Source organism: Macrotis lagotis, chromosome X, assembly GCF_037893015.1.
Source record: "Macrotis lagotis isolate mMagLag1 chromosome X, bilby.v1.9.chrom.fasta, whole genome shotgun sequence".
Lineage (NCBI taxonomy): Eukaryota > Metazoa > Chordata > Mammalia > Peramelemorphia > Peramelidae > Macrotis > Macrotis lagotis.
The window spans coordinates 553,392,181-553,417,467 of record NC_133666.1 but is presented as its reverse complement, the minus strand read 5'-3'; the positions used below and the strand labels follow the sequence as shown (position 1 = coordinate 553,417,467).

Genomic DNA, 25,287 nt, shown 5'->3' with positions numbered 1-25,287 from the left:
ATTCTTTTCATTCTGATAGGTAATGGGGGTGGTAGTTTATTGGCTTCAAAAAAACTGAGTTTTTAAAAGTATGATTGTTTTGCTTTCTGAGCTTCAAAACATTCATGATGCCTTCTTCATTGTTGGCTTGGATAGACATTTTCATTGGTTTTGTAGGCATTCCAATGAAATAGCACAACTAAAATTTGTAAGAATTGTTTTAATCAGTTGCTTATCCATCCAAAATGAACAGATTAATGACCAAAAGAATGAAAAGGAAGTGGTGTTGAATGGGAAATCCAACCAACCAATAAAAAGTAATGAGTTAAGAGTTGGAAGCAGGGATGCTTTCCCTCTCCTGCAAAAGCATAGCCAAGAAAACTCAAGTTGTTGTTGGATTGTTATGCACAAACAGTTCCTGAATCAATCACCAAGTCCAACAAAAGTTACAAATGTTTGCCTACCCTTTTTCTAACATTTTACTCCCAAAAAAGCCTCTTAATTAAATCACAAAAACAGGCAATTTTTTCTTATTTCTAAACATGGAAATGTCAATCTTATTTTCAATATTCATAGCTTTCATTTTTAAAAGCATAAATTCTATTTACTAGTAAAAGAAACTGGAATTCAGTCAAAGAAATGGAATTGTTCCAAGTGATAGTTGACTTTTTTTAGTTAGACATGGTAACACTTAATAATAGCTTAAGATAAAATAAAATAAAATAAAATAAAGATTACTGTACCCCACTGGAACTACAGGGAGAATTTAGGCAAGTAAAATGTAATTCCTTTGATCCTCTTTGAAAATGAAGAAAAAACAACTACAATAAAAAACAAGTATATACAACATGTTTAATCTGAGTTTTATTTCTTTCTAATGTAAAATTAAATTTCATCAAAGCAACTGTCATTTCATGGATGATAAATATTAAATAATCCATCAAGACTAACAAGAGATATTCTGAGAAGTCTCTAAAACCCATGATATAATTTAATTCAACAAATGTTCATTACAATGCTCATTATATGTAAGACACTCTACTAGTATGCAGATTTTTTTTAAATTAGTAATTTCTTTCAAGGAGTTTGTGTTCTTTTTAAGTAGATAATATGATACTTATGTGCACATATATTATGTGTATGTTAAATATATATAAATATATATGTTAAATATATATGTATGTTAAATATATATAAATATATATAAATATAATATATTTCTTGCTCTCAAGGAGCTTATATTCTATTTAGGGAAATGGTAATAAAACATGTATACAAATAAATATAACTCTAGGTAGGATGAAATGAGATGAGAGCAAGGATGAGAACTGCATAATGTTCTCTAGGAAAATTTCAATTGGAGAATCAAAGTTTTATGGGAGAGTTTGCTCTTGAGCAGAGTCCCAAAATGATGTACTCAAAATGTATAAGATATATTTTGAGATGGAGTGAAGTCTGTCTATAGTAGGAGATACTGGGGAGAGAGAGTTCCTCTGCAACAGGCTGACCCCCAAGACATTCAATGATTAACATTCTTCAGTACAATCACTAGTGACAGGGACACATGGAAATAAATTAGGAGTTACTATGTCATCTCATCAAAATGAAGGATGTATATATCCTTAGCAAGAAGCTAATATACATGACCAGATTCAGAGCACATGCTCCATTGATGCTTGTCCTTCCTTCATTATGGAAGAAGATCATGATATCAGGGAGGTGATGCCATGGCAAACACATGAATTAATATGAGTGAGGGGTGCTGTGCTAAGTCAGCCTCATTTTCTCCTCTAGATCCATCTGGATCCAGTGGCCAGATATGAATCAAGACTAAAGATAGCCTTGAAGTCAAGGCAATCAGGGTTAATTAAGTGACTTGCCCAAGGTCACATAGCTAGTAAGTGTTCAGGGTCTGAAGTTGGATTGGAACTCCCATCCTCCTGACTCCAAGGTCAGTGTTCTATCCATTCATACACACACACACACACACACACACACACACACACACACACAAATGCATTTAGCCTTTTTTTAAACAGGAACAATTAATTATTTGACTTAGACATACAGAATCTCTAAATAACTTGTAAGAGCAACCAATATCTAGAATTTTAAGGGTAAAGAACATTTTACCAAGAAAAAACAAAATTTGAACTGTGAACTATTCAATGTCATTATTGATAAGAACATCAAACACATGCACCCCAGAGAGGTAGATTGAATGGTCCAAGCAAGCATCTTTAGATTGCCAGAAAAATCAGAAGACAGTGGGAAACTTTAGAGCATACAAAACAAGGTAACTGCAAAAGGTAGAAGTCTTTAGAAAGCATTGTTGGGGTTATGGAAAGTCTTGTTTCATGTCCATACTATCTGAGAAAGTTGGTGATTCCCTTATACTTAAGTTGTGGGAGCCATCAAGCAGTCTAAATTGGTTTCTAGGGTCTAGAGCAAGAGTTAAGCCAAGTCAAGAGTTCTTCTGGATCTGACAGAGATGGAACTATCTGCCTTCTTCTTGTTTATTATTTTAACAATTTCTACAGTTATTTTTTAATATACATTTCTTTTTGGTTTGTATTAAACAAAAAATTAAAATAGCACATAGAAAAAGCAAGAAAGCATATAAAAAATGGCCAAAGATAGCCTTGGAATATACAACTCCAATGGGGTGGGGGGAGAAAGGTAAAGAGAAAATGATTTGGAGAGTATTATATTGCAAGATTAAACAGTGACATTAAAAAAAAAGAAAAAGAAACAGTGACACTATAACCTAAATTTCAATATCTGCAAGTATTAAGTATTTTCACTTCTTCCCAGTTGCTTTTCTTGCTAATTTCTGAGCTCCAACATTACCTTCATCTTTTGAATAAGCAGGTACATAATTCCACTCACCATTCATGTCCTGAGTCATATTATCCAGTTTAGTGAATTGCTCTCTGTGGACAACATCTTTATTTTCACTTGTTTTCCAGTCATTTCCTTTCCAGTTGTCAATACACTCATTCATACCCTTGGTGACAAGTTGGCTATCTGTGCACACTATGATGTTGTCCTTATTTTGGACCTTTGCTTGCTCAACCACTTTGATTGTTGCTTCTAATGATGCACTTTGGTTTGTCTGTCGTCCAGAATACCTATCACTTATGTTTAGATCATGCCCTGATCTCCAGGGGACACCAATACCTCCTTGTGCCCCTTCTCTTCCATTATTTTTGCAGGTACCCTTGACACAGACAATGTTAGAGCCTGACCCTGGATGTGATTGCCCACTATGGCTTCCATGGAAGCTAGTCTGCCAACCATAGTCACAGCTCCAGTGATTGGGTTTCCGACTCATGTCTAATCTCAAGTGATCACCTTCAGAAAAAGTGCCATTTAGCCTTTTCAAAGGAATTTCATATTTAGCATTCCATTTAATCATCAAAATATTATAATAATAATAATAATAATAATAATAATTCACTCTCACTCTCAATATCTTGAAAATGGATGTCCTGAAGACACCTCAAACTTAAGATATCCACTACAGAATTTATCTTTTCCCACAAGCCCATCTCTCTCAAACTTCTCTTTTTCTGTCCAAAATACTATGATCTCAGTTTTGCCAAATCTTGCCATTTCTAACTCTAAAACATTTCTCCCATTTAACCATTTTTTTTCTATTCACATAATCTACATCTTAGTTACAGGACCTAACTACCTTTTGTTTACATTATCACAATAGCCTCATTGGTTTTAGTGTCTCAAGTTGCTTCAGTCCAGCTTATATACATCTGTGGAAATGATTTGCCTTAAGTATAGATCTGAATACCAACCAACCAACCAACTTCGGTAGTATCCCGTTACTTCTAGGACAAATTATAAATTTTTTTGTTTAACATTGAAAATCCTTCACAGTCTGACCCCTTCACAGTCCACCCTTATTACTACCCTATCTGTACTCTACAATTCAGTCAAAATGGCCTTCATCTTTTTTCTACTTTACATTGTCTGAAATGTATCCATTTTTCAACTCTGCCTCATACAATTCCTTTCTACCTTCAAGTCTCAGTTAAAGCAACTCCTTCTATGGGAAAACTTGCTATAATTGCTAATGTCCTTCCTCCCAAACTAGCTTGTATTTAATAATATTATTATATGTATTTATATTTATCCTCTTTATGTCTAGTCAGCATGCACAAAAAGAGAAGTAAAATAGACCCAGCCTTCAAAGTTCCCCACCAATGACGGAAATCCCATGCACACAAGTAAGAAAAGACAAAGCATGTTGTAAGTTATAAAACACAAAATAATTTTATGATAGTGCCAATTAATGGGGGATTTAGGCAAGGTCTTGAATTTGGAGTTGGCCTAGGATCTGTGCTTTGAAAGAACCAAGGGATTCTGCAAGGTGGAAGTGAGGAGGGAGTGCATTCCAGACATGGATTATTTGTGCAAAAACAGAGACAGGAGATGGAATGTTGTCCACAGGGAATAGCTAGCTAGCCAGTTTGACCTGAATGGAGAGTGTTGGTAAAAACATGAAAGATCTGCTGGAGCCAGAATGTGGAAGAATTTAAATGTCAGGCTGAGTATTTATTTTATCCAAAAGAAAATAGGAGGCCTCTAAAGACTGCTAAGTAGGAGAGTAATGTGCTCAAACTAATGCTTTAAGAAGATTGTTTTGGCAACTCTGTGGTGAATGGATTGGAGAGAGAGACTGAGTGAAAATAGATTAATTAAGAGGATCTTGCATAAGTCTAGGTAAGAGGTGATGAGAGGCTGACCTAGCATGATGGCTGTGTGAATGGAGAAAAGGGAATGGATTCTGGAGAGCTAGAAATAGAATTAGCAAGACTTGGGGAAATACAAAGAAAGGACTAAGGATGCTTTCAAAGGCATGAATCTGGATGTCTTTGAAGCATCAGCAAGTCCAAAGTGGAAATCGTTAGCTTCCTCCCCGCCCCCAAACTACACCTCCTCTGAATTGTGATATTAAAGTTGAAGGCAGTGCCATCCTTCCTATCATCCAAGATCACACATTCGGTGTCATACTTGCCTCCCTCATTCTTTTTTTTTTTAATTTTATTTATTTATGGCAATGGGGATAAGAGTGGCTTGCCCAAGGTCATATAGCTAGGCAATTGTTAAGTTTCTGAGGTTGGAGTTGAACTCAGGTCCTCCTAACTCCAAGGTCAGTGCTCTATTCACTGTGCCACCTAACTGCCCCCTCCCTCATTCTTCCTCATTCCATATATTCAATCAGTTGTCAAATCTAGTTGTTTCTATCTCTAAAACATCTCTCACATCTATCTGCTTTTCTCTATCCACACAGCTACCCTTCCATCCACCCCAGTTGGACCCAGTTGAGGTCCTCATCATCTCTTGCCTTTATGTATTATAAGAGATTCCTAACTAACCTCCTTATCTCCTTTTTCCCACTCCAATCCATCTTTCACCTTATTGCCAAAGTGATTTTCCTAAAGAATAAATTTGATCATGTTGCTCCTCTATTCAATAAAGTTCAGTGGTTCCCTATTATCATCAGTATTAAATATAAAGCCCTTTCCCACCTGTCCCAAATTGCTTTTCTAGTCTTGCTGTACTTTCCCTCCAAGAACATTGTCAAATGTCTGACCAAACTGACCTTCTTAGTATTCCTCATATGTGGCATTCCATCTCCTAACTCCATGTCTTTTCATGGACTGATACCTGGCTTCCTTCAAGACTCAGTTCAAACACCACATTCTACATGATGACTTTCCAGATTCCCCCCATCTACTAGTGCTCAACCCCAACTAAAGTTCACTGAAATCCAGAGGAAAAATAACTATATCAGAATTCTAGGAATAATATAAAGTTGTTGGGATTTCTAATAGCATCACTCACAAACCTCCCATCTGATGTGCTTTACAATAACAACCAATTGGCATGAATTAGCTTTTACTAAAGGACATTTATTAAGAAGGTAAATCAAGGACAGAAGTTTTAAAAACATCTGCTGAATTGGAGATGTATTCTACTTTTGAATGCATAAAGTCCCTAGGGAAATATGAATCTTAAGGACATCAATTTAAATCTGGAAGGGATCTGAGAAGCCATCAAGTCCTACAACACATTTAAGGAAACTAAGGCACAAAGGAGTTATGACTTTTCCAGAGTCACATTGCTGATAAGTATTTCAGTTAAGATTTGAACTGAGGTCTTCACTATTTATTCCATACTGCCTTTCTGTAAGTAGGTTCAATTTAAATTATTAAGTACCAAATATTTCCTTAATCACAAGAGAGTTCTCTTCCCTCTGCACACAGAAGAGTAGGGGTCAAACTTAAAGGATAAGATACACATGAGGTTGAGAGACCCTGTACATCTTGGTCCTGAGAGTCCCTTTCATCTCTATGGATTCATCACCAAATTTACTTCTGGTGAATAGTACTGGGCCAAATTGACTGCTCTTCTCAATGGACTCAGACACTGTGGCTACTGGTTCTAGTTGTCAATGGGACCTCTGATAGATTTTCTGGTCTCACTAGAATCCTCGATATTTTTGTGTCCAGATTCTCATTCACCTAATATCAAGAAAGAATACATTTCTTTTCTCTTCTTATTTTGAGTTTTACAAGGCAATAGAGTTAAAGTGTCTTGCTCAAGGTCACACAGCTAAATATACATTAAATGTCTGAGGTTGGACTTGAACTCAGATTCTTCTGATTCCAGGGCTGGTGCTCTATCCACTATACCACCTAGCTACCCCAGGGAAGAATAAATTTCAAAGAAACAAAGGCTGAAAGGAAAGTATCCTCCTGGAAGTTTTAAGCAACTTTCATCCTGAAAATCTACCATCTCAAGTCATCTGATCTTCCAGTTCTTCAGGCAATAATCAAAAGGCTTTGTTATACCAAAATACCAACTCTTCAGTCATTCATAGCTAAAAAGTGCCTTATTGAGCATATTACACATACACTAGAGAAGTCTACCAGGAAGGACAAATCTGAGCGTGCTCTAAGAATGGACCCTCACTAATTTGTCCCTCCTTTCATTGAATATAGTTGGTCTATATTTCTATATGTACCATCTGTTTCCCTTCATAGAACATAAGCTTGTTAAGGGCAAGAATTGTTTCTGTTATGTTTTCCTAGTGTCTAGCGCTTTGCCAACAAGCTTAATGTATTATTTTGGAATAATTAATACTCTCAACAGAAGTAAGGAAATTTGGAAGAACATTGAGTTGAGAGAACCAGATCATGAGTTTCCTCCTGGGCATGTCAAAGATTTCTAAGCTGGAAGATGACATGGTCAGAAATTTGGATTAACTTGTCATTTTGATAGTTGTGTGGAGGTTGGATTGGATAGACAGGGAGCTCAATTTGGAGATAATTTCAATAGACTAGGTGAGAGGTGATGAGAACTTGAACTGAAGGATATGTGGGTGGAAAGAAAAGGACAAATGCAAGAGATGTTGTGGAGGGAAGAGCAACAAGATTTGATAAGAGAATTGGCCTGTTATTCCCAGTCTACAGATAACAAATTTAGGTGTAGAGAAATTAAGTGACTGCCCTAAGATAACACTGTTAGTTACTGATATAATCCAGTTCTTTCTGAGTTCTAGGACCAAGAATTATCAATGGAATCTTATAAGAAAACTAATGAATCTAAATAATTTTAGGGTATTTAAGAAATAACTTAGATTAGAAATAGCTTTGAAAGCATTGAATGTAGAGCACAGTAGTAGTCCTATAGGGGTTACAAAAGAAATAAAGGATCAAGTCATCCTCAAAGAATGAACAACTGGAAAGACACTATTTCAAAATCTAGAATACTCTAATAGGGACAGCTAGGTGGCGCAATCGATAGAGCTCTGGACTTGGAAACAGAATCATCTTTCTGATTTCAAATCTGGCCACAGATACTAAGATGTAAGACCCTGGACAATTCACTTAAAATTGTTTGCCTCAGCTCTTCTACCTGTAAAATGAACTGGAGGAGGAAATGACAATCTATTCTACTATCTCTGCCAAGAAATCCTCAAATGGGGTCACAAAGAGTCGGATACTACTGAACAACTATTTGAGTTACTCTTTCCAAAGATGTGAATGATAGGCCACCTACACTTTCTCATCCCATGAAATTCTTGTCCATATTTTCCAACAAATCTTCTAGGGGTAGTGTTGAATATGGTGGGATCCTTCCTTTAAATCTTTCAACTTTTTAAGACTACCAGTTTAGAACTCAAACTTGATATCTTTTGCATTAAAGAAATTTTTGTTAATATCTTTTGTTTTATCACCTACATTTTCTCCTGTTTTTCTTTTTCCCTTCTCCCTCTCCATTCCAGAAAGCAATCTTTTATGATAAATAAATAAATAAGCTTTTTAGAAGAGAGGAAGAACAAAAGTTCAATCATATCAATATTTTGAAAAAAATCTGATATTATATGCAATGTTTCACATTAGCAAACACTACTTTTCCAAATTCTCTTCTTTGGAGCTAAACTTATATGAACATTTTATGCATATATATGTATATATACATATATATTATATTGTATTATAAACATTAATTTTCAAGTATTTTATAGTTATTATTTTTTCCATTTACATTGCTATAGTAATTCTATGTTGTTTTCTTCTATCTGTATATTTCATTTTTCATCAGTTCATGTATTTCCATGTTTCTCTCTATCATATTCACTATTTCTTTTAGCACAATAATATCCCATTATCTTTACATACCACAATTTGTTTAAGTCATTTTCTAATTGATGGGCATCTACTTTGTTCTTTTGCTATCATAAATGTGTTACCTTAAATATTTTGGTTAAGTGGAACCTTTCTCTTTGTTACTTAATCAGCCAATAAGCATTCTTTAAGCACATAATATTAAATGCCAGATAACTTTATTAAGAGATAGGGATACAAAGAAAGATAAAAGAGATTCCTTGCACTTAAGGAATTTACAGTCTAATGGAGGACCCAACATACAAACAAATATGTACAAAACAGGTTACATATAGGATAAAGTGGAGATAACCAATAAAGGAAAAATCACTATATAAGGATATAAGGATATATATAAGGATAAGGTCAAATTTTTGTTGGGGCTTGAAGGAAGCCAGGGCAGAGCCAAGATGGCAGTGCAAAGTTAGGAAGCTCCCAGAGCTTTTCCCCAAACAACTATACTTTAAATCTTAAAGAACCTACAAAAAAAAAGAGTGAAACAAATTCTCAACTCAAGATATGATGGAGGAACTTCCTTTCTGAGGAAAAGAAAAATATAGCTCAGCATAGGTGGGAGGACTGGAAAGTCAATGGGAGGCTTTTAGCTACAGTGCAGCTCAGGTCAAGGCTGAGCAAGTCAATGTGACAGAAGGCCAGGACTTAGAATCCCAAACCCAGCTCAGGAGACAAAGTTCAAGCCCTGGAAACACTGATACAACAGACAGGACTGGGTTGGGCTACCCTAACACAAGGACAAAGCGCTAAAAACCATGGCATAAAGGAGAGACCAAACTTTTGCAAAGAAAACACCTTGACAAGAGATAACTCAAGGACCAGAACCCGGCCCCAGCACAAAAACCTTGGCACTATACTCCCAGGAATAGAACTCAACTATCAAAATGAGCAAAAAACAAAAAAAGCAGTAATCATCCCTATTCTGATAGGGATGATAAAAATGCCATCTTAGAAGAGGAAAGCAGTGAGCAAATGACTATATGTGAAACCTCAAAGGAGTTTATGAATTGACCTCAAATCCAAAGAGACCACTTAGAAGAACTTGAAAAGAATTTTAAAAATCAAAGAAAAGAAGAAGAAGAAAACTGCAGAACATAAAGAGCCATGCAGGAGAATTAGGAAAAATTGACCAAAGAAATCAATTCCTTAAGAAATAAAAATGATCAATTGAAGAAAAGAATATAACTCGTCAAAAAGTAAAATCAATCAACTGGAAAAGGAATACAACCCATCAAAAAGTAAAATTTACCAACTGGAAAAGGAAATACAAAAACTAACTAAAGATTAGAGTTAGACAAATGGAAATTAAAGATTTTTGTCACACCAAGATTCCATCAATCAAAATCAAAAGACTGAAAAAAATAGAAGAAAATGTAAAGTACCTCTTAGGGAAAATGACCAATCTGGAAAATAAATCCAAGAGAGATAATTTACAAATTATTGGCCTATCTGAAATCCTCATTAAAAAAGGAGCCAGGAAATTATCATAAAAATTGTCTTAATATCCTAGAACAAAAATATAAACTAGTACTTGATAGAATCCATCAATCACAATCAGAAAGATATCTCAGAATAAAACCTTCAAATAATATTATAGTCAAATTTCAAAATTCTCAGCTAAAGGAGCAAATACTGTAAGCAACCAAAAAAGAAGCAATTGAAATATCAGGACTTATCAGCTTCACCATTAAGGGTTTGGAGGACCTGAAATATTCCAGAGGACAAAGGACCTTGGATTACAACCAAGCAAAATTTAATATATACTTACAGGATAAAAGATGGATTTTCATTGAAATAGAGGATTTTCAAAATTTTCCAATAAAAAGACTAGAACTAAACAGAAAATTTGATCTCAATTGATGCATGAAAAGATTAACAGAAAAGGAAAAAAATGCTAGTTGATAACAATAAACTACATACACTCCTTTCCAGTAAGACAATACTAGTAACTCTTGATAATTATATTTCCCTTAGGATAATTGAATGAAGCATATTTAGAGAGAAGGTATGGCTATAGATTGATCATGAAAGTGGTAATGCTTTAGCTGATACTTAAGCTCTTGAAGGTTGAATATGGTTGGAGGGAATTATACTTAGAGGATGTGGGTATGCATGGATCATGAAGTGATAACTTGTGAGGTTTGTATTTCTGTTGGAACAGAGGGAGGGCATGTACTTAGAAGGTCTGGACATATATATAGATCATGAAGAGATTTTGATTTACTTTATATTTTAGCTACAATTACAGGGAGTATATTTAGAGGAGGAAGGTATAATTGGATCATGAAGTAATTTTGTTTTACATAATACTTTAGCTCAGAGGGATTATATTTCTATTGAGGGTGCTTGGGAAAAGGATGTGGTATAAATTGATTATAATTTGATATTGTTTATGACTCTTGAGAAGTATATTTCTAATAGGGCAGATGAAAGGAGTACACTTGAACAGAGACTGTGAGTATGAAGTGTTTATAAATCAGTCAATTAACCCTTGAGACATACTTCTATCAGGACAGATAAAAGGAATATGTTTTGACAGAGGAGTTATGGGTACACGATAGGGTTAAGCAATCAAGATATGAAAAGAAGAATTATACTTGGAGAAGGCTAGGCATTAGATGATAAATAACACTATGAAAAGAGGCACAAAGACTTATTATAGTAGAGGGAAAGAAGGGGGGAGGGAGCACTGAGTAAATTTTACTCTCAATTGGGTTTAAAAATTTATCTTACCCTATAGGAAAGTAGGGGGGGAGGAGGCATCATGGAGAAGGGAAAAGAAAGGGGAAGATGGGACTAATTAAAGGGAGGGTGAAAGTAAAAATAAAAACTAAAGTTAAAGTTAAAAAGAAAAATTAAAGGGGAAAAGGAAAAGGAAAAGAAAAGGGCTGATTGAGAGACAACAGTCAGAAGCAAGAAAGGTGAGGAGAGATAAGAGGAAAGAAAAAAGAAAAGTATTAATGGGGGAAAATAGCATGGAGGAAAATACAGAGTTGATTACTATCATAACTGTAAATGTGAATGGGATAAACTCTTCCATAAAAAGAAAGCAGATAGCAGAGTAGATTAAAAAAACCAGAATCCTACAATTTGTTTTTAACAAGAAAAACATTTGAAGCAAATATATTCACATAGGATAAAGATAAAAAGTTGGAGCAGAATATATTATGCTTCAGAAGAAGTTAGGGGAAAAAAGGATGAGAAGCAATCCTGATCTCAGATAAGGCAAAAGCAAAAATAAATCTCATTAAAAGGAATAAGAAAGGAAATTATATTTTCTTAAAAGGTAACATAGGGAGGCGGCTAGGTGGCATAGTGGATAAAGCACTGACCTTGGAGTCAGGAGTACCTGGGTTCAAATCCTGTCTCAGACACTTCATAATTACCTAGCTGTGTGGCCTTGGGCAAGCCACTTAACCCCATTTGCCTTGCAAAAAACCTAAAATAAAAACACAAAAAGGTAACATAGGCAATGAGGTAATATCATTATCAAACATATGCACCAAGAGGTATAGCATGCAAATTCTTAGAGGAGAAGTTAAATGAATTATTGGGAGACATAGAAAGAAAAACTATAATAGTAAGGAACTTAAACCTCCCCTTCTCAGAATTAGATGAATCTAACACAAAATAAACAAGAAGAAAGTTTAAAAGATGAATAGAATTTTAGAAAACTTAGATATAATAGATAACTGGGGAAATTGAATGGGGATAGAAAGTAATATATCTTTTTCTCTGCAATACTTGGCACCAAACAAAAATTGATCATATCCTAGAGCACAAATCCTCACAGTCAAATGCAGAAAGGCAGAAATATTAAATACCTGCTTTTCTGGTCATGATGTAGTAAAAAATACGTGTAATTAAGGGCTATGGAAAGATAAACTAAAAATTTGTTGGAAATTAAATAACTTCATTTTAAAGAATGAATAGATCAAACCACAAATCATAGAAATAATCATCAATTTCATCCAAGACAATGACAACAATAAGACATCAAATGCATTATGGGGAGAAATTTTATATCTCTAAATGCTTATATGAATAAAATAGAGAAAGGGGAAATCAAATGAATTGGGCATGCAGCTGAAAAAAAAAGTAGAAAAAGAACAAATTAAAAATGTCCAATTAAATACCAAAAATCAAAAGAGAAATTAATAAAACTGAAAGTAAGAAAATCAATGAACTAATAAAACTTAGAGTTGATTTTATGAAAAAAAATCTAATAAAATAGATAAATCTTTAGTTGAGTTAAAAAAAGAAAGAAGAAAACCTAATTACCAGTATCAGAAATCAAAAGGGTGAACTTACCACTAATGAGAAGGAAATTAAAGAAGGAAGCCTGGGAAAGCCAGGAGGTAGCGATAGGAATGGGAGACAAGTGAAAATACCTTGAGTCAGAATAATAGAGCCTTCTGTGAACAATTGTCATTAGATTTCAGGTTGGTATAAGAAGATATAGAGATATCAAAAAACCAGACTAGAAAATGGGGGTATGAAGAGCTCTGAATTCCAGAGTTTATATTTGATCCTGGAGATGATAGAGAACAACTGGAGTATTTTGAAAATGGAGATGCCATGGTCAGACGTGTACTTTAGGAATATCACTCAGACAGCTGAGTAGAGGATAGACTAGAGTAAGGAGAGATTTAATGGGAGATCAATCATCAGGCTATTTCAATATCCCAGATCTGAGGTGATAAAGGCTTGATCCAAGGTGGTAGCAGTCTCAGAGAAGAGGAAGAAGTATATGAGGAAATGTTTTAAAAGTAGAAGTAACAGAATTTGAAAACAAATTTAATATGATAGATAAAAGAGACTGACTGAGAGGGTAGTATAATTTTTTTTTCTCTTACCTTCTTATAGTTTGACCTAGCTTTGGAATATCTAGATCAAAGGCTATGGACTTTTGACTACTTTATTTGCATAATTCTAAGTTACTTTCCAGAATAGTTGTAATACTTCACAATTACATCAATTATGTATTGATATGCCTGCCTTGCCACAATCCTTCCAGCATTGCTTATTCTCATCTTTTGGCATCTTTGATATCTTTTACAATAGTGCTTAAAAGTAAGTTGCTATTAATTGTATCCCGGAAACCTATTTATACTCACCATGCATCTCTCCATTACTCTTTTGGTGACTTACGATTTTGATTTTTCAGATACTATATTGTTCTACTGATGGGGGTCAGGGGGGTAGAGGTAAGGATGAGATTTTGTTTTAGGGGAAGCTTAGAGTCATTAAAAATATTTCACAAGTTCCAAAATCTAAAGTAACCTACTCTCTTCCTTCTATTTATGTCTTAGTCCCTCTCATTGACTATCTATAATTTCTTTAAAGGGCAGCTAGTGGCCTTAGAGTCAGGAGGATGGAAGTTCAAAACTCATCCCAGGTACTTGATATTTACTAACTGTGTGACCTTGGGCAAGTCACTAAATCTTGATTGCCTACCATCCAGGGCCATCTCCAGTATCCTGATTCATATCTGACCTCTAGAACCAGATGACTTTGGAGGAGAAAATGAGGCTGGTGACTTAGTACAGCACCCCCCCCACTCAAATCCAATTTACATGCTTGTCATGGCATATGTTGTCATGGCATATGTTGTCATGGTCTTCTTCAAGAAGGAAGAACAAAACATGATTATTATAGTGTCATTATGAAGATGCACTGATGAATCAGTTCAATGAACTTTTTAATTGCATAACTTAGCCTGAATATGGGCATTTTCATCCATTTGACTTATTTTACAGAGGATAATGATGGAAACTGTTCTCTTAAAATTATCTGCAAATCTCATTTAGAAGGTTTTGTTATGCTTGGCTTTTAATGCAATCAGCAAAATATCATACACATAGGAATCCATTTGAATTTGAACTCTGTACTCCATATCCTCTATGGTAGTGGTGAACACCCGTGGAGAACATATGTTTTCTTGTTTTACACTTCAACTAATATTAATAAATCAGAAGTTTATGTTATTGTTAACTTTGTTGTTACAGCTAACATGGACTCTTGTATAATCCTAACATATGAGTAGGAGATAATTTCTTGTAATAAGGTTTTAAGACATTTTATATTACTGCATCAATAAACACATATATCCTTTATAACTTTCAGTCAGTTATATGACTAGAAATGTACTCTGCTATACAATATCATTTGTGAATGCTTATTGGTTCTCTTCTCATATTTTCATTAAGATACCTTCAATCCACTTGCAGATCATTCTTATAAATGTACGTAGAGATGAGAAAGTAGACATATAATTTAGTAGTTACTCATATCCTTTTAGATGCCTTTTTTAGATTTATAGGTCAATCAATCAACTAGCACTTTTTTAATATAGTTTGACTTTCCAGTAGTAGTCTTGTAAGTTTTTTGTATCATTTGGTACTCTTTCAGTCTTCAGAATCATACCCTTGATATCCTGAAAATTGTGTTGGCTTTAGCATGAAACTCTTTTGTATATAATACTACTTATCCAGCTAGTCTGTAAAATTTTTATTTTCCTTAGGGCTATTTCCACATCCTTATCTTCCTCGGGGACCATTCTATTAGAGTCCAAATATAACAATACCACTGTCATTAAGGAATAAAATAGTTTGTCAAGTGTAATCTTAACAGATTTTTCCCATCTTTCCTCTGTATATTGCCTTTTCAGTTTCATTCTTCAGTTCTCCTTGTGGATTCATTGATACTCACCTATATTCCTGCAAATGTTTTTCCTTTCATTATTTCATCAATACATAAACAACTAATCCTCATAATTTTCCATCATTGTCCAAAACATTTTGCAAATAAATGTATATTCTAAGCTACTGTTGACCTCTGTTTTGATATCTCTCTATGTGACAAGATCAAGTGTTTGCCAGCTATGATAGTTTATAGTATGCTTTTGCACTCCCTACCCCCTTAAGGCAATTGTTTACCAATTATTCAACAACTGTAGGAAATGGTGATAATGTGTGTCAATATCTTCCCTGTTTTTTCCCATCAATAGCTCTCTTGACTATATTTTAATTGTATATCATATCTTTTTGTCTTTATCATTCTGATTTGCTGTTGATTTTTATTTTGGTGCTAACAAGTGATGGTCTGACTATATTCAGAGAGCTGTAAGAAATGATTTTCATAGTATTAACTTGTTTTCCTCTCTGTTAAAATATAACTGATTTCTTTTTTTGTTATATTGTTCAGTGTTTGCCATATCTTACACCTTCTGACTGTTTTTGAGTAAAATATTCATGTTGTATTAGCATGAAGCTTCTATGTAACCTACAAGTCTTTGAACTCTTTTGTTTCTTGATCCTGAGCCATTTTTTCAATGTTTTTTCATTATGCTCCCCTAACATCACCTTTGCATTGAATTAATATACATTGATTTCATTTGAAGAACATTATCAGATACTTTTTAAAACATTCTCTGCAACAGATATTGGCATATAATCTATAATTATCATCATGGTGGCCTATTTGCTTATCTTATTCAATGCAAGGCAAGATGACCAAATGTGCCATGAAATGATCTTTTTCTTAGTTTTAGAAAAAAAATGAAACCAACTACATGAACTCAGTTATTTGTCTCTTCAAGGATAAATCTGTGATTCATCCTTCAATTTAGCTGCAATTTCTTTATATCTTTTGCTTTTATTACAAGAATGTCAATACTGATGTGATCTCACATTTAAAGTATTTATAGTTAATATTTATAAAATGCCTTAAAATAGAGGCAGCTAGATATCTCAGTGGTTAAAGCACTGGGCTGGAGTCAGGCAAACCTGAATTCAGATCTGGTCTCTGATACCCACTAACTGAGGGGCTTTGGACAAAGCCTCTATTTGCCTTAATCTACTGGAGAAGGAAATGGCAAACCACTTCACTCTCTTTGCAAAGGAAGATCCATATAGGGTTACAAAGAATCAGACATGACTGAATAGCAACACCTTAAAAATGTGATACTTAGAGACCTCCTTTCCTTTATGTGCCTCAATCACTATCATTGAGGAAGTCACATAGAACTAAAAGGTATTTATATATATTTATTAATGGATTGTGAGGTAGAAAGCATTCATTTTCTAGGACCACCCTATTGGTGATGAGGCTCTCTATCCTTAGCAAAGATGTCATCTTGACAAATTTTTGTGGAGATTACACTTAAAACCCTTACCATAGTGGTAAAACCTTCCAATGTGCATTCTTTGCTAAAAGGGCCTTTGAGAACCCAGAGTTCCCTCTATGTTATAATGGAACATCTGAGTAAGATTTTTTTTTTGGAAGGGAAATAAAAACATATATGAAATTATTTTAGAACAATTATGCTCAAATACTGTAATGATTCTGTGGTCTCATTAGTGGGAGTACTCCTTCCAATCACAGAGTACAACCTATCCAGGCTTACTCTTCCTGAATGACTTTAGTTCATGCTATTCCACACCACAAAGTGTCTATCCAATATGCTGGAGGCCTTCCATGATTGCACTTGACATTGTAAATATACTAACAGGCACACAAACTATCCCTTACCATTCAATCTCAAACACAGCCAGTCCATTGTTTTTGCTCATACCATATATTTCTTTGATGGTATCTTTTATACCACTTCTCCTTCATAATTCCTTGTTTGCAAAATTTTGTGGACTGCTCAAACCCACCATGAACTTCTGTATTCCCCTTTAGTTGAACCTTTATTTCAATTCTTTGGAGACTGTAGTGACTCACAACCATACAATAATACTGGAAGAATATTGGAATTGAAAAGATGTCTTTGTTTCAGAGAGGTTTGGGTTCATTAAAAAAATTCTGAGATTTTTCTTTTTATATTTATTTTTCCAACTAAATGTAAAGATAATTTTCAACACTCATTTTTGTAAAGTTTTCTCCCACCCATCCCTTCCCTCCCCCTCCCCCCAGGATAGCAAGCAATCTGATATAGGTTATACATGTACAATCCTGTTACATATATTTCCATATTAGTCACACTGTGAAAGAAAAGTCAGAATAAAAAGGGGAAAAACCACAAGAAGGAAAAAAAAAGCAAAAAATTAAATTTAAAAGGTGAAAATAGTGTGCTTTGAGGTACATTCAAATTCCATAGTTCTTCATCTGGATGTGGATGACATTTTCCATCCCAAGTCTTTTAGAATTATCTTTGATCACTGTATTACTGAGAAGAGCTAAGTCTATCATGGCTGATCTGATTATCACACAGTGTCGTTGCTCACTTCACTAAGTATCAGTTCATGTAAGTCTAAGAATCCTATAACTTTTTTGATTTTTTTTGCAAGACAAAATCACTTTCCCAAGGTCACATGACTAATAAATATCAGGTGTCTGAGACTAGATTTGAATTCAGTTCTTCCTGACTACAGAATTGGTGCTCTATCCACTGCATCACCAAGTTGCACCTTCCCTGGAATTTAAATCCTCCCCCTATCCAGTTTTAGGTACAAATCATTGTTCATTTATAGTCTCCCAAATAAATAAATATATGTGTATATTATATAAATATGTATTTATTGCATAAATACATGTATGCATATTTCTGAGCTCTGTAAATTGCCTTTTTTTACTACTACTATTGTCTAGAGACAATAGGTTTTCTTCATTCACAGTTTGTGTGTGTGTATGTGTGTAGATAAGTAGGAAAAATTCTTTAGAGTAAGAATGGCTGTTACTCAGGAAGACCTCAAAGCTCTGTGACCTGATGCAATCAGAACAATATCATTCCAAAAGAGGAACATCTAAGCAACTTTTCCATCCCTGGATTTCCTTTATGAGAGAGGGGAACATATTTGGCGAACAATTATCAAACAAGTTTCTTTCTTTTGTTTTATTTTTCAAGGAAATTTGTATATGCTGCCTGCAACCTGAATGATGGGGGGGGTACTTCTCATTGACAGGTCCCTTCTTTGGGTTGAGGAAGGTGAGGTTCAATCTTGGAGAAGTCTGATCTCACAACAAGGTAGCTTAAGTTTTTTCACATTTCCTGACTAATTAGGAACCCATTCAAGACTTCTTAGAAACAATCTTTTAAATAAAGCTCCAAGAGGAATTAAAAGAATTTCCCTTATAGGAAAAAGTATTCAATGTAGAAAATGGTAGATATTAGGTATATAACAACTATTTTTTCTTCTACCTCAAAATAAATGATTAAAACATAAAGGTCATAAGCACACATTGACAAATATTTATTTGGCAAATACTAATTATATCACTTAAACTCTCCCAGGAGGTGAAGGCTTCCAGGAGACTTATGGAATCGCAGAATAGATATTTCACATTCACCTTAGATGAGTACTATCTGAGCAAATCATAAAGTATGAACTTGCTATCAAGCTAGGGAATGACTTGGATTCTAGCTTTTGGCTAGTGGGTCCTCCTAGTGGTAGAGCTTGTTTCTTCCTAGAAGTGATGTAGTTGTAGGAATCACTTTCTTTGCAGATGTATAGAATTCATGAAGTAGCTGCAAAGCCTGGAAATATCTGAGAGACGAAATTCTCCCCATCCCTTGCTGGAAGTCTAAGGGGAAGTTAGCATTAGTTTTTCAAAAAATGGGCTGCCTAGAAAGAGGATGGAAGCCTTTTAATCTTACTTCTCATGATCCATAGAGGGAGCCACTCTTCCTGGCCTAATAGCCTATTCTTAACCTAGCCCCTGCCATAACAGGAATCAAGAGATCAATCAGGAGCCTTTGGTTATATTTGGTTCTTCAGTAAACGGCCAGAGCATATATCTCTCTCTCCTCATGGAGTCAGCATACTTTACTTAGCATTTTCATGAGAACTATAATCCATATAAGTTACATTCCATATATATGACATATACATTGGGGGGGAAAAATCTTCCTGGAGGAGAACCTTGAAAATGGCATTTTGCTGATCCAACTATTTTGGAGAGCAATCTGGAATTATAACCAAAGAGTTATAAAACTGTATATACTCTTTGACCCATCATTACCAATACTAGGTTTAGTTCTAAAGATGATTAGGGGAAAAAGGAAAAGAATTTATATGTTCTGAGATATTTTTAACAACTCTGTGGTGACAAAAAAAATGGAAATTGAAGGGATACCCATCAACTGGAGAATGACTAAAATAAGTTGTAGTGTATTATTATTATGAAATACTATTGTGCTTTAAGAAATGATGAGCTGATTGATTTTAGAAAAAATATAGAAAGACACATGAATTAATGAAGAGTAAAATGAGAAGAACAGCAATATTGTTCTAAGAGCAATGTGAATGCCTAAGGTGTTTTGAGGATTAGAAATACTCAGATCAACTAAAAAGGATCTTTGAAGATGCTATCTACATGCAGAGAAAGAATTGATAAATAGAAGTACATATATATATATATATATATATATATATATATATATATAGCATGGTTTTATATGTATAGAGAATACATTTATTCCCTAGGGGAGGGTGCAGAGGGAAGGAAGGGGAAAAGTAAAGAGCAGAGAACAAAAGAAAATTTTGAAGCACAGAAAAACAGGGTGGCTTTTCAAATGATGTGCAGTGTTTATTATATAATTTTAAAATTATATTTTAAAATATTTAATTTTAAATTTAATTTTTAATAATTTTGTTTAATTTAAATTTTAATAAAATTTAATATTTAAATATTTAAAAAGTAAAAACAGTGAAATAGATGTTCATGATTTTGTATTGAATCTTTTTATAATGTGTTGAATGCATAAGAATGTACTTTTTTAGTCTTTTTGAATTGAAGTTCAAAATTAATAAAAAAAATTTAAATTACATTTTGCTCTACTGAAGCAAATGCTTTTTCGGCAACAAACAATAAACAAAACCATCTTATATACTTTACATATTTCAGTCAATTCTAAAATAATAAATATGTTCTCTACTGGAAAGTGTCACTAAGAAACATTTTCCTCTTCTTCACTGATTTATCAAGGAGACTTCTAGTCTTTGTAGATTATTCACATAAAAGATTTTTTGTAAATTCTTACCTAGATTAAAAGGTAGGAATGGTTTTATAGAATGTGATGGCCAATGTACTATTCAAAGAAAAACACTAATCTAATTCTATTTCCAGTTATTCTATAGTCTTACTAATGTATTAATCATACAGAGTAATTAGTAAATTTAGTTCTAAATTCTGGGGTTTAACAACTACTCCTGGAGTAGTATACAATTATCAGAAATTTGGGGGAGCTGGCCACATTATGTGTCCACCTTTACCGGTGTTCTGATGTCATTCAAGATTTCCTTTATCCCAGAGCATCCCATCTCTCATAATTTCTATTTTTTAGTGTTCTACCAAGCAGAGGAAATTTAAACCTCACTTACTCTATTAACAGTTAATGATTTTTTTTGCCTCATTTAAGCAAATCAAATCCTTTAGCAATGAGCTCAAAAGTTCTTTCCTCTATTGAAATTGTTTTGTATTACTTGAAAAGGCAATCAAGTATGACTTGTTTAGAATCTTTTTATTATACAGCTAGGTTTGTTTTATTAGGATTTAATATGAATAAAATTTCTAAAATTATACTGAGTTCTCAAAGATAAGAATTGGGTTAGTAAATCAGATAAAAATTAAAATGAGTCAGTGTTTTCAAGATTATTACTAGATCAAAGGTTAATTTCAGTTCATTTCCTTGTCTCTAAAATAACCAGATAATCCAAAAGGACTCTTCCCACTATAACATTCTAGGATCATATGATTATAAAATTATAAACACTCTTGCACCCTGAGGAGATAAAACAGAAAATTCAGTATTATATGATTTTTTTAATGTAATTTTTTTCTTTTGCTAAGTGTTTCTTTTTTCTTCTTCCCATTATACCACCATTGAACTAAAAAAGGAAAAAACTTTTATAAAAATATTTACAGTCAAACCAAGCAACTTCTTTAGTTAAGCCCATTAAAAAAATCATTCTACATTTTGAATCTATCATCTCTCTGTCAGGAGAAGAACAACATGGTTCACCTCTTTATCTTCTGAAACTATGATTTGTCTTGTCATTGATCAGATTTCTTGAATCTTCCAAAACTATTTTTTTTATTAATGTTATATAACTTGTGTTCTTCTTTTCTTGGTTCTGCTCATTTCACAGTGCATCAGTTCACATAGGTCTTGCAAGTCTTCTCTGAAACCATCCATTTTGTCATGTTTGATGATGCACTAATATTCCATTGTTTGTATTTGTGTATATATGTGTGTGTGTGTGGTGTGTTTATACTATGTATCTATATTCATTCCTTAACTGATTGGTACCACCTTAATTTCAGGGTTTGTGGTTTTTTTTTCCTACAAAGAGAGTTTCTATAAATACTTTTGTACATATGGATCCTTTTTCTTTTTCTTTGATCTCTTTGGGGTTTAGGTCTACTTGTGATATAGATAGGTCAAAGATTATGCACGGTCTAGCGACTTTTGGGGGATGGTTGTAAATTGCTTTCCAGAATGACTGAACCAATAAGCTTTAATGTATCTGTTTCCCTGCATGCACTCCAACAATCATCATTATTCCCTTTTTGTCACCATTCTCATTCTTATAGGCATAACATGAAATTACAAAGCTGTTTTAATCTCTAGTTTTATAATTTATTAGTGATTTGGAACATTTTTCAAATAGTTGTTGATAGTTTGAATTTTTTCTTTTCAAAACTGGATGATCATATCTTATGATCATTTATTGTTGGAAGAATAACTCTTATTTTTTTAAATTTGAATGTTTTCATTTATCTTAGACATCGGACTTTTATCAAATAAATGTATTATAATTTTTTCCTGTTTCCCTTCTAATTTAACTGAATTGATTTTATTTGTATAAAAATTCTACAATTTTGTATAATTGTCCATTTTTATCTTCTGTGAGACTCTCCAATCTTTTTTTAATTATAAACTCTTCCCTTTTCCATAGATCTGAAAGGTAATTTTTCCTTTGCTCCTCTAATTTTCTTATTATGATAACTTTTATATCAAAATCATGGAAAGCATCCATTTAGAATTTTTCTTGATATACATTGGGAAATGTTGGTCTTTTCCTAATTTCTGTCAGACTATTTTTCAGTTTTTCCAGTAATTTTTGTCTAATAGTGAGTATTTAATCTAGTAGCTGAAGTTCTTTGTAATTTCTACACACATACTTTTTAACTTAGAATAATGCATTCACATGTAAGTAAAATTATGAAATCTTACTTAAGTAAGCAAGCCTTAAGAATGTAAATTTATTTTGTACAATAACGCAAAATATAATCAAACCTCACAGAAGTCCAAAACTAAAGTACATCTATAACTCTCAAACATACATATACACACACACACACACACAAATACATTCTGAAACAAAATCATTATAGAGTAGTAGGGTGATGCTTCTAGATATACTAACAGAGGAGCTGGTTTTGAGTTTAGAATTCATAAAAAATATTTTTATTTTTTTTCAGCATACAAGTTAATTCTGAGTATATACTACCTTCCATTCAATAATATATTATGTTATTCCTCAACAATAAACTAACTTTTGTCTTATCCGATATATATGTATTTATATATTATTGTTTTTAATCCAATATTATTATATTGCTGATCAGTCATTTTTCAGATGTGTCAGACACTTCATGATTCCATATGTGGGGTTTTTTTGGGCAATAATACTGGAGTGGTTTGCCATTTCCATCTACAATTCATTTTATAGACTGGGGAAACTGAGGCAAATTAAAATGACTTACCTGGGGTCACCCAGCTAATAAATATTTGAGGCCAGATTTGAACTCTCAAAGAGGAAGGAGTCTTCCTGACTCTAGGCCCAGCACTCTATCTACTGTGCCACCTAACAGCCCTGAATATCATATTAATGTATTACAAACAATAATAACTGAAACTTGCAAAACTCTTCAAAGTTTGCAAAACAATCTATATAAATTATCTTGTTTGAACCTCAGGACAATCCTGTGACTACTATTGTTATCATCATCATCATTATTATTATTATTATTGTCATTGTCATCATCATCTTCATCATCATCATCATCATCACATCTTACAGATAAAGAAACTAAGGTTCAGAGAAGGTAAATAATTTGCCCATCGATGTACTAGTAAATATGAGAGACAGAATTAAACCCAGGTTTCTCTGACTCAAAGTCCTGCGTTTTTTCAGTTTGGTAGAGTGTATGAAGGATGTTAATATAAAATAATGTTGGAGATGTGTGTAGAAATAATGCAGGTGCTTTTAAATGCAAAGCAGAGGAGTTTGCAATTTACCCTAGAGAGACAAGGGAGAGTCACTGAGTGGGTTAGGAATGGGGAGTTTTTATTTTGTTTGGTTTAAAGTAAATATGGTCAGACAAGAGCTTCAAGAAAATTATTTTGACTCCTCCCAGGAGGAAGGTCAATTAGTTGGTTTCTTTTCCAATTATCTCTCTCTATTGTCTCTATTAGTCTTTCTAGAAAATTTCATGGATGCAGTAGAATAGAATCTCTGAGATTGGATTAAGGGCAGTCAAAAGACCATGACTTCAAGAAAAGGGTTAAGATAAATAAGGTCTAACAAAGAAAGGATTCTCACCAATTCACTCTTCCTATAGTGAGGGACACACACTGGCAACTTCAAATACTCCCTTCTACGGTAACTGACAAGTCTGAATAAATGCCTCACCGAACAGGTAATCAAGCACCAGCAGCGTCTTTCTTTTTTTTTTTTAATGTTATCTCTATTTGGATCTCCTTTATTAGAATGTTCACCAGTCAATCATAATGCTGAGCTGTTCCAACCAAATACTTTTGCCATTAGTCAATATGACATAAAGTAAAATAGATGTGAGACCGTTGGCATACTTAGGGACTCAAGGGAAGAGGGACTTGAGGGTGATGGACAAGGGCTGGTCTGGGAAACACCATTCCATCATTCCTGGTAACATGGTCTTAAATTCTATACTCAGCTTTGCTCTGGAAAGTTCCAGATCCCCTCCCACCATGTGAATCACTCTCGGACTAGGTGGTAAGTACACCTGAAATGTTACAAATGTTTATATTATGAAACACTAAGAGATTTAGCTGCCCCAACAAGATGTTGAATAGCCAGTCATACCATGCTTTTAGAAGCTGATTCATGCCAGTGAAACATAACTGAGCTTTCTGGATCTAAACATTAATGTGTGAAGCAATGTTCATGTTGTTGAAACACATATGCATTCATACACATGGATATTCACATGTATACACATATACTCATATATTTTTATGCATGATTTTTATATAAAGACTTTTATTTTGTTTGTGTATATATTCATATATACACAAATACAAATATATACACACATATATAATATATATGATGAAATGAAGTGGAAACTGTATAGTATGCAATTTATCCCTTAAAATCAATAATTGAAGTGACCTACATCATATCTATCTATCTATCTATCTATCTATCTATCTATCTATCTATCTGTCTGTCTGTCTATCTATCTATATTAGTTTTATAGAGCAAGATAAGACTTTGGAAATTATCTGTTCCAGTTGCCTTCTTTTTTTGTCATGCATCTCTATCACAAATTTATATATACAGAAATAGGTGCTATATGTTATCTATAGATAGAGCTTATGCCCCAA

At 33.6% G+C, this 25,287-nt stretch overlaps 1 pseudogene; it reads right to left on the bottom strand.

The window, feature by feature from the left end:
* Positions 1 to 2,779: 2,779 nt before the first annotated feature.
* Positions 2,780 to 3,313, bottom strand: LOC141499345 (ribonuclease H1 pseudogene; annotated as a pseudogene).
* Positions 3,314 to 25,287: the final 21,974 nt, after the last annotated feature.